The sequence below is a fragment of the Sapajus apella genome, unplaced genomic scaffold, assembly GCF_009761245.1.
Source record: "Sapajus apella isolate SASKATOON/1434 unplaced genomic scaffold, GSC_monkey_1.0 scaffold141, whole genome shotgun sequence".
Taxonomy (NCBI): domain Eukaryota; kingdom Metazoa; phylum Chordata; class Mammalia; order Primates; family Cebidae; genus Sapajus; species Sapajus apella.
The window spans coordinates 1487919-1499589 of record NW_022437081.1 but is presented as its reverse complement, the minus strand read 5'-3'; the positions used below and the strand labels follow the sequence as shown (position 1 = coordinate 1499589).

General features: G+C 42.0%; 1 long non-coding RNA gene across 1 annotated transcript; it reads right to left on the bottom strand.

Moving 5' to 3' along the window:
- Positions 1-2525: 2525 nt before the first annotated feature.
- Positions 2526-11073, bottom strand: LOC116540544. Its single transcript, XR_004264489.1, has 2 exons — positions 10160-11073; positions 2526-3096 (listed from the first exon to the last, which is right to left on the bottom strand). It is a non-coding gene; the product is annotated as an uncharacterized LOC116540544 (long non-coding RNA).
- Positions 11074-11671: the final 598 nt, after the last annotated feature.

The following is an 11671-nucleotide window of genomic DNA, read 5'->3' as shown; positions in this document are numbered from 1 at the left end:
GGTGAAACCCCATCTGTACTAAAAATACAAAAATTTGCCAAGCATGGTGGCCCGCACCTGTAGTCCCAGGTACTTGGGAGGCTGAGGCACAAGAATCGCTTGAACCTGGGAGGCAGAGGTTGCAGTGAGCCAAGATTGCGCCACTGCACTCCATTCTGGGTGACAGAGCAAAACACCGTCTCAGAAAAAAAAAAAAAAAAAAAAAAACTTTTCAAACTAAATTATTATTTGCCTCTGAACTTCTTTGTCTAGGCTTGATCAGAGGCTCAGGCTCACAAGCTCAGCCGATGATTATAGGCTCTGGGTCCAAACAGCAGTTTGCAGGTGGCTGCAGCAAGGTGGTGTGACAGGTACAGAAGAAAGGAGATGGTGATTCAGGTGACTGAAGAGCCACAAGTGTTGCATGGCTCTGACATCTGTAAGTGGTTCGTCGTGTGCATAGAGTTCGGCTTTCTGTCCATGTTCCCCAGCCCCAACACTGTGCCAGGATTGCATCTCCCTTCTCCACTGGCCACATGAATGTCTTTGTATACCGTAGCCGGGCGTGGTGGTGCACACCTGTAATCCCAACTACTCGGGAGGCTGAGGCATGAGAATCACTTGAACCCAGGATGCAGAGGATGCAGTGAGCCAAGATCACACCACTGCACTCCACCCTAGGTGACAGAGTGAGACCCTATCTCAAAACAAATAAAAAGAAGTCTTTGTGCAATATAAGCACATCTAAGACAGTGTAGTTCTCTCAATCAAAAGGCTAGAATCAATTTGTCACAGGATCTGGTGAAATTTTCTGTATTGGGAATAAGAAGGAGCAAAAGGAGGGGAGGAAGCCATGTAGAAGTACAGAGGAAAGGGAACAGATGATACACATGAGGTAGTTTAGATCCGTGCCAACACGGCAGCCATTGGTCATATGTGGCTCTTCAGCACTTGAAACGTGTCTGGTCCTAAGGAGATGAGCTATGAGTATAAAATACACACCAGATTTCAGACTTTGTATGGGAAAAAGAATTAAGAAATTTCTGTGCCCCAAAAGTGCTATATAAACACTGTACTCTGGTGAATAGATATATTTCTCACAAGGATATATGTTAGCAGTTCTGAAACTACATGTGTGCTAGGGTTGAATAAATAAGTCAATACATCATAGATAATGAGAGCCAGGTTTCTTACTTTCAGAGAAAGAAATTACAACTAAACCAGGGAGAAGGCTAGAAGAAATGGTGTGGTGCTGGATGATGCTTTGAGATAACGTATGAACTCATGTTTATTTACTGATTCGCTTTTGTATTTTTCCATGAGCAGTTAGCAAGTAGTCTGTAGGGTGGTACTATATACCGTGGGCTGTAGAGTCTGTAGAGTGATACGTTGCCACTGTGAGAATAACCATTTTCCCAACACTCATTCACCTACTATTTTAACATACATTGATCATATTGACCTGAATCAATATTCAACTGGAGCTTGAAAAACTAGTGATGTTCAAATTCTATCATTCACACCGGAACAATTCGTAAGTGATGACTACATACCCAGCTAGTTGACAAAATCCTTCATAGCCCATAATGTAGTTCTTTTATACTTATAGTTACCAAGATATGAAGCTTTGCTTCTCATTTGTACACTGAAAGTTTGAGCTATGTTGCAGGTTCAGTAGGATTTTGTGAGCTACTCTAAGACACAACCAGCATGGGTACCTGGGGTAGCCAAAATGGCATCCACAGTGGATCTAAATGCTACCCTAAGAGAGTACTCCAGGTCAGGCACAGTGGCTCACACCTGTAATTCCAGCACTTTGGGAGACTGAGGTGGGCAGATCACTTTAGACCAGGAGTTCAAGGCCAGCCTGGCCAAAATGGCAAAACCCCATCTCCACTAAAAATACAAAAAAAAAGTAAAAAGAAAAATAAAATAGGCCGGCTGCAGTGACTCATGCCTGTAATCCCAACATTTTGGGAGGCCGAAGGGGGCGGATCATGAGGTCACAATATCAAGACCATCCTGGCTAACATGGTGAAACCCCATCTCTACTAAAAAAAATACAAAAAAAAAAAAAAATTAGCTGGGCATGGTGGCATGCACCTGTAGTCCCAGCTACTCGGGAGGCTGAAGCAGGAGAATCGCTTGAACCCAGGATGCGGAGGTTGTGGTGAGCCAAGATCACGTCATCGCACTCCAGCCTGGGCAGCAGAGCCAGACTCGGTCTCAAAAAAATAAAATAAAATAAATAGCCAGGTGTGGTGGCTCACGCCTGTAATCCCAGCTACTTGGGGGGCTGAGGTGTGTGGATCACATGAGGTCAGGAGTTTGAGACCAGCCTGGCCAACATACTGAAACCCTGTCTCTGTTGAAAGTACAAAAATTAGCTGGGCATGGTGGCTCATGCCTGTTATCCCAGCTACTCAGGAGGCTGAGGCAGGAGAATCGCTTGAACCCAGGAGGCAGAAGTTGCAGTGAGATGAGATTGCACCACTGCACTCCAGCCTGGGCAATAGAGAAAGACTCTGTTTCAAAAAAAAAAAGAAAGAAAGAAAGAAAGAGTGCTCCAGAGTCTAATACATTTGTAAAGTGCCGAGTTAGACTCAGACATTTCTTTATTACGAATGAGATTAGGAGACTTTTACACTTCACTAATGTGCTTTGTAAAGCTGAGAAAGGAGGCAGTAGAAAGTAACATTTTCCAAACTTATTTGACTAGACTAGTGTTCTACACAATGCACTTGGGGAAATGTTGATGTGCGCCATTAAAAAAAATTTTTTTAACACAAAAGAAGCATTTTTCCAGCCTGCATAGTTCACTCACCTTCCTTTCTGCCTCTTCTGCCACCATGGTGCCCATAAAGCTTGTGGCGAAGGGAGACCAAAAAAAAGAAGCAGTTTCTAAAGTTCACTCTTGATTGCACCCACTCCGTAGAAGATGGAATCATGGTGCTGCCAATTTTGAGCAATTTTTGCAAGAAAGGATCAAAGTGAACAGAAAAGCTGAGAGTCTTGCTTGGAGAGGTTGTGACCATCAAAATGAGCAAGAGCAAGATTACTGTGCCTTCTGAGGTGCATTTTTCCAAAAGATATTTGAAATACCTCACGAAAAAATACCTGAAAAAGAATTATCTACTTGATTAGTTGTACATAGTTGCTAACAGCAGAGAGTTAGGAATTACATTACTTCCAAATTAACCAGGATGCCCAAATTAACCAGGATGCAGAAGAGGAGGAAGATGAGGATTAAAATTCATTTATCTTGAATATTTTGTATGAGTTCTTTTCTTTTTTCAAGGTGCTGTTAAATTATATGAGTTCTTGAATAAACCTTGGGAACCAAAAACAGAAATAAACCATTTTTCAATCCAAGACAATAAAATAAAGAAAAAGCACCAATAGTGATATATGTCACTACTCTCCCTTGACCCCTCTCCCCAACTATAACAGCCACGTTTTGTCATTCAGATAAATAATATGTGGCGTAGCATGTTCTCACTGCATAATCCTCTCTCTGCATACATGAGCTATTGTTGTATGAGACATTTACAAATCAACTGCCTCCTAGGTCTGGGAGAACACATATGGGAGAGAAGGAGGAATAGAAAACATTATACGTGTACTACCTGCTAGGCACTGTCCTAAATATTTCATGTTAGTGGCAGGGTGCCGTGGCTCACGCCTGTAATCCCAGCACTTTGGGAGGCCAAAGTTGGTAAATCAACTGAGGTCAGGAGTTTGAGACCAGCCCGGCCAATATGGTGAAACCTTGTCTCTATTGAAAATACAAAATTAGCCAGGTGTGGTGGCACGTGCCTGTAACTCCAGCTACTTGGGAGGCTGAGGCAAGAGAATCACTTGAACTCAGGAGGCGGAGGTGGCAGTGAGCCGAGATCGCGCCATTGCGCTCCAGCCTGGGCAATAAGAGCGAAACTTCATCTCAAAAAACCAAATGGGGTGAATATTTTACCTCCATTTTACAAATTCGGAAATACAGGCGCAAAGTAATTTAACCAAGTTCATGCAGCTAGTAAATGGCAGAGCCAAGATTCTAATTCAACTGTGTCTGCTTCTTTCCAGTGTAACACCTCTGGAAGCCAAGGGCCTTCTAGGTACACTAAAAAAGTTTCAATGAAGCCAGGTGAGGTGGCTCACACCCGTAATCCCAGTACTTTGGGAGGCTGAGGTGGGCGGATCACCGGAGATCGGGAGTTTGAGACCAGCCTGACCAACATGGAGAAACCCCGTATCTACTAAAAATACAAAATTAGCCAGGTGTGGTGGTGCATGCCTGTAATCCCAGCTACTCAGGAGGCTGACGCAGAAGAATTGCTTGAATCCTGGAGGCGGAGGTTGCGGTGAGCCAAGATCATGCCATTGCACTCCAGCCTGGGCAACAAGAGTGAAACTCCATCTCTAAAGAAATAAATAAATAAGTTTCAATGGGAAAAGAAAATTCCCTCTTCTGGAATTCCTTCTAAGATTAGACTGGACTGTTGAGGAAAAAGGGGTTGAGACCTAACCTGAAATAAGGGGATTTTCCAGATTCTCCCCTTTGGTATGGCTTTTTTATATTATTTATTTATTTATTGAGAGAGAGTCTCACTATGTCGCCCAGGCTGGAGTGCAGTGGCACGATCTTGGCTCACTGCTTAAACCCAGGAGGTGGAACTTGCAGTGAGCCAAGATCGCACCACTGCCTCCAGCCTGGGTAACAGAGCAAGACTCCATCTAAAAAAAAATAAAAATAATATTATATTCTCAATCACTGAAGAAAGATTTGTTAAATGTCTTCAGAGTTCATTTCACTCTTTTTTTTTTTTTTTTTTTTTTTTTTGAGACAGTGTCTCATTCTGTGGCCCAGGCTGGAGTGCAATGGCATGATCTTGGCTCACTGCAACCTCCACTTCCCCGGTTCGAGCAATTCTCCTGCCTCAACCTCCTGAGTAGCTGGGACTACAAGTATGTGCCACCACACCAGACTAATGTTTACATTTTAAGTAGAGACGGCATTTCACCATGTTGATCAGGCTGGTCTTGAACCCCTGACCTCAGGTGATCCACCCACCTCTGCCTCCCAAAGTGCTGGGTTTACAGACATGAGCTACCATGCCCGGCCCCTTCAGAACGCATTTCATTCCTTTCCCCAGATTACACTTCTATATTTCATCCAGAGATTAGAAGACTGGACTATATTTATTGGACTAGTAAATTGCCTGTTTTCATCAATTGTACTTTGGGTAAACTGCAGGATGTTGGATCAAGTAATCCTGACCCCGGCTGGATGATTCAAGGTACACACACATTTCTAACACAAATTGTTCTCATTTTCTTTACAGTGACTCTGTAGGCAGAAAATATAATAGACCCTTAAGATAGAAAGCTAGAATGGTATAGTAGAAAAACTACGAGTTTGGGGGTCAGACAGACCTGGGTTTAAATATCACTTGCACCACCTGCTAGCTGTGATCCTGAGAAAATTACTTTAGCTTGCTGGGCTGCCGTAGCCTCATTTATAAAGTGGAGATAACCACTACAGGTAATACATAGGGACAAAAGTGAGGTATTCCTAATGTGGAATTGCTTTCAGAATGAGATTCAGAAGAATCGTTTTATAATGGCTGTCAGGCCATCTACAGAAATGACACAAACCAAGCATAATTTGTAAATTTTTGAGGAGATTTGAGGCCTAGTCCCAAATAAGGTGATGAGGGCTTGGTCTCAGGAAAGCATATCTGAAGCTATAAAAAATAAGCCTTAGATGAAACTAAGCGTAACAAAAGCTCAGTCAAAAAAATGATATATAGCTGGGCACGATGGCTCACGACTGTAATCCCAGCACTTTGAGAGGCCAAGGCAGGTGGATCGCCTGAGGTTGGGACTTTGAGACCAGCCTGGGCAGCATGGTGAAACTCCATCTCTACTAAAAAAATACAAAACTTAGCCAGGCGTGGCGCCTGTAATCCCAGCTACTCAGGAAGCTGAGGCAGGAGAATCCCTTGAACCCAGGAGGCAGAGGTTGCGATGAGCTGAGATCACGCCATTGCACTCCAGCCTGGGCAACAGAGAGAGACTCCATCTCAAATATATATATTTATAGACTGTATATCATATATATACACATATATATGCATATGGACTGTATAAGCATATATGCATATATGTGATATACAGTCTATAAAAGACTAAAAAGGAAAATACATAGATCTACATAGTCATAAAAGGTTTTCCCTACTAAAAGAGTGTCCTAAAATCAGTCCTTTGGTGAAGCACCACTAATACAGTCTGGGGTTAAGAATACCTGACCCATGAACACAAACATCTGGTCCATGGGCAAGTAAAGAGTGTCGTGAATATTATCTTTTAATATCCCACTTCCGGCCGGGCATGGTGGCTTATGCCTGTTATCCCAGCATTTTGGGAGGCTGAGGCTGTTGGATCACCTGAAGTCAGGGGTTCAAGATCAACCTAGCCAACTTGGTGAAACCCTGTGCCTACTAAAAACAATAAAAATTAGCCAGGTGTGGTGGCAAGCGCCTGTAATCCCAGCTACTTGGCAGGCTGAGGCAGGAGAATTGCTTGAACGAAGCGGGGGTTGCCGTGAGCCGAGACTGCGCCACTGAACTCCAGTCTGGGCAACAGAGTGAGACTCTGTCTCAAAAAAAAAAAATCTCACTTCCCTTTCCTCTGGGGTCATATGCTCACCAAGAATCTTTCTATTTATTTTATTTTATTTATATTTGCTTTCTCATATATCTTTATTAAATGCAGATGTGCTGACCAGCTAACATTAATGGTGTTACCCTCTAGGTATTTCTATTTCTCCATATAAATTAATAAATTAGTACTCTGGCAAGTACATTGGACCCACAGGAGTTTAGTTAGTATGGCTCTATCTCCCTTTGGTATACTTGCAAAATTAGAATTCAGAAGCAAGATTCTAAAAGACTGAGAAGAACCTAGTATTGCTGAGTGCGTAAAGAAACAGCAGGTCCTCAGACCTAGAAACCTTTCTGGAAACAATTTTGACAATGTCTTATCAAAATACGTGCACCCTTTTAACTGAATAATCCTACTTCTGGGAACTTTGCCCCAGGAGATAAATACATAAGTTAAAAAGTGAGGATTGCCGGGCGCGGTGGCTCAAGCCTATAATCCCAGCACTTTGGGAGGCCAAGGCGGGTGGATCACGAGGTCAAGAGATCGAGACCATCCTGGTCAACATGGTGAAATCCCGTCTCTACTAAAAAATACAAAAAATTAACTGGGCATGGTGGCACGTGCCTGTAATCCCAGCTACTCAGGAGGCTGAGGCAGGAGAATTGCCTGAACCCAGGAGACGGAGGTTGCGGTGAGCCAAGATCGCGCCATTGCACTCCAGCCTGGGTAACAAGAGTGAAACTCCGTCTCAAAAAAAAAAAAAAAAAAAAAGTGAGGATGTTCATTAAAGCACTGTTTACATTAAAAATTAGACTTTTGGGTTGTTTTCATCAACAGGGCACTAAATACGTCAATTATGGCCCAATCTATAAGTTGATTAAAAATATATTCTCTGAGCTGGGCATGGGGGCTCACGCCTGTAATCCCAGCACTTTGGGAGGCCAAGGCAGGCAGATCACGTGACATCAGGAGTTCGAGACCAGCCTGGCTAACATGGTGAAACCCTGTTTCCACTAAAAATACAAAAAATTAGCCGGGTGTGGTGGCACACGCCTGTAGTCCCAGCTGCTCCGGAGGCTGAGGCAGGAGAATCGCTTGAACCCAGGAGGCGGAAGTTGCAGTGAGCTGAGATCGCACCATTGCACTCCACTTTGGGCAATAAGAGCAAAACTCCGTATCCAAAAAAAAAATGTGTTTTGCAATCAATAAAAAGAAAGATGTAACCTCATATTTATTGACATGGAAAGATATCCATGATATACACATTAAGTGAAAACAACACATGTAGTAGAATCCTGTTGGTACAAAGCTGCATACCTCTGAGCACAGCAGGCAGTGTTTCCCTCAGATAGATGATAGATAGATAGATAGATAGATAGATAGATAGATAGATGATTAGATAGATAGATGATTAGATAGATAGATGATTAGATAGATAGATGATTGATAGATAGATAGATAGATAGATAGATAGATAGATAGATGATAGACAGATAGATGATAGATAGATGATAGATGGATAGATAGATGATAGATAGATGATAGATGGATAGATAGATGATAGATAGATGATAGATGATAGATAGATTATAGATATAGATAGATAGATGATAGATGATAGATAGATAGATGATAGATAGGTAGATAGATAGATAGATGTTAGATGATAGATGATAGATAGATGATAGATAGATAGATGATAGACGATAGATACATGATAGATAGATACATGATAGATAGATAGATGATAGATAGATGATTGATAGATAGATAGATAGATAGTTTTTTGTTTTTTGTTTTTTGAGACAGAGTCTTGCTCTGTCGCCCAGACTGGAATACTGTAGTGCGATCTGGGCTCACTGCAACCGCTGCCTACCGGGTTCACACGATTCTCCTGCCTCAGCCTCTCGAGTAGCTGAGATTACAGGCGCCTGCCATCACACTTAGCTAATTTTTGTATTTTTAGTAGAGACCAGGTTTCACCATGTTGGCCAGGCTGGTCTTGAACTCCTGACCTCAGGTGATCCACTCGCCTCGGCCTCCCAAACTGTCCCTCATATATTATATAGAACATTATATTCCTATGAGTTTCTCCATGGTCTATGAAAGGTTGCATATTATAATTATCTTCTGAAAAGTTACCATGCTCTTTAACACAGTGAATACTCTTGAAGCAAAGTTTTAACTTTGCTTAACCTAGCATTACCCAAAGCAACCTCACCGTAGAGCCCTTTTATCACAGAACACCTTTTAAAATACCAAGAGATTGAGTGCAGTGGCTCACACCTGTAATCCCATCACTTTGGGAGGCTGAGGCAGGCGGATCACCTGAGGTCAGGAATTCAAGACCAGCTTGGCCAACATGGTGAAACCCCGTCTCCACTAAAAATACAAAAATTAGTTGGGCATGGTGGTACACGCCTATAATCCCAGCTACTCAGGAGGCTGAGGCAGGAGAATTGCTTGAACCTAGGAAGCCAAGGTTGCAGTGAGCCAAGATTGTGCCAATGCACTCCAGCCTGGACAACAGAGTGAGGCTCCATCTCAAAAAATAAACAGATAAATAAAAAATAAGGCCGGGCACGGTGGCTCACGCCTGTAATCCCAGCACTTTGGGAGGCCGAGGCGGGTGGATCACGAGGTCAAGAGATCGAGACCATCCTGGTCAACACGGTGAAACCCCGTCTATACTAAAACTACAAAAAATTAGCTGGGCATGGTGGCACGTGCCTGTAATCTCAGCTACTCAGGAGGCTGAGGCAGGAGAATTGCCTGAACCCAGGAGGCGGGGGTTGCGGTGAGCCAAGATCGCGCGATTGCACTCCTGCCTGGGTAACAAGAGCGAAACTCCGTCTCAAAAAAATAAATAAATAAATAAAAAGTAAAAATAAAAATAAAATACCAAACAAAAATAAAGAAAGTAACACACTACAGGTTATGGAAAACCCTTTGTGAAACACAGCCATCACAGAATATTCACTCGAATGTTTATAGTATATCTCTTTATATCTTTTTTTTATTTGTTTAGACTGAGTCTCAGTGTGTTGCCCAGGGTGGAGTGCAATGGCATGATCTCGGCTCACCAAAACCTCCACTTCTTGGGATCAAGCAATTCTCTTGCCTCAGCCTCTTGAGTAGCTGGGATTACAGGCTTGCGCCACCACACCCAGCTAATTTTTGTATTTTTAGTAGAGACGGGGTTTCTCCATATTGGTCAGGCTGGTCTCCAACTCCAGACCTCGGGATCCACCCGCCTCGGCCTCCCAAAATTCTGGGATTACAAGCGTGAGCCACCACACCTGGCCTATCTATATCTATTTTTTCACCAAAACCACACATCATCTTTGTGAAAACAAAAACTATTTGTGAAAGAAAAAAGTCTAGAAATACAAACAATGATGAATGCCAAGTATTGGGAAGCTACTCTGTGTTGGGTACCATGCTAAGGGCTTTACAAATTCTGAAAATGAGAATTAAATGACATGAGAAGAAACCAAGACTCAGACATCATGTGACTTACCTAAGCTCATGCAGCTAGTAAGTGGCAAAGGCACAATTTGAATCACAGATCAGTCTGCCATTGTCTGTGTTCTTTTGTCTACACTATACTGTGTCTCTCCCATGTGATATTCTTCCTTTAAGGTCCCACGTGAGCAGCCAGCCAGCCTGCCAACCCCAGAAGATGCCCCTCCAGTTCCCCATGTACCTGTTTCAAACCTCAAACCTTTAACATGAAGAGAAAGCGAAATAGCTGGCACAGTATCCGAAATGTAGTAGATTTAATATAGTAATTCCTGTACTGACTGTCCATTAAATTGTTGGAACAGGAAGAATTTACATGTTTTCTTGGGTTCTTAGCTGTGTTATACACCTTTATCTCAAGGAAAATTTAGGCTTTAATATTAAGTACATGATATTTATAAAAAGATTAAGATAATGGCACGAAGCACTTACTTCAATCTCACAGAATAAGTGTAAGTCACATTCAACTTATCTGTATATTCTCCAGGAGTTTACATAGGGGCTCCAATATAAGTGAGGAGGTTTTCGTCTGAATGCTTACAGCTAATAAAAGAAAAAGGAGAAGGGAAGAGAATTTTTATGTGAAACTGGCATTGTAAAATTTCCAATTCATGGCTATTTAGGCATGTAGCAGGCCGAAAAAACACAGGCTTTTCATTATATTCTACATTTAAAACTCTTTATGATTTAAAATTCTTTCGTATCGAAATGTCCTCAACACTCAAATGAGACTAACTACACTATCCCAAATTCAAAACTTGGGAACTTTCCCTGTGCCTATAGGTAGAAAGAGAAAAAAATAAACCTGTCAGCAAACCTGTCAGCAAAGGACTTTTTCAAATTTCACATCAACCTTTTTCAATATACTACGTAACCCATCTTGTAACCTTAATTATGTGGCTAAAGAATTAACGGAGGTTGCGGTGAGCCGAGATCACGCCATTGCACTCCAACCTGGGTAACAAGAGCGAAACTGCGTCTCAAAAAAAAAAAAAAAAAAAAAAAGAAGAAGAATTAAATAGATGAAGCAAAAATCATATTTATAAGCACCCAGAGATTTGAGGGCCTAGTGTGTATAAAGCACCATGCTTAGAAATGAAAGATACTGAAAATATAATCCACATGACCTTTTTGTCTGAAAAATAGATAACGTATTAAAAATAGAAGACGGAAACAAACTAGAGAAGTCTGAAACCAGCAGCAAATGCCTGGTCAGGGATGTGGAGACTCTTTTGCTACTCAAAATGTAAAGAGGAATGAAGGAAAAATGGGAGAAAAATCAAAAGGAGAAACAGTGATGCTTCCCTGTTGATTTGCTTACTCAGCATACAATTTATCCCTTGGCTTCTGTGTAATAAATAACAGGCAATCCTTATGGAATTGTCTATACGTGTGTATGTGTAATAAAACCATTCACTCACAGTTGTGAAAATTACTGATGTGCACCTCTTCCTATTCGTTTTTGTAACCCTAGTGCCTGGTACATAATATGCCCTTATAAGTGTTTGTA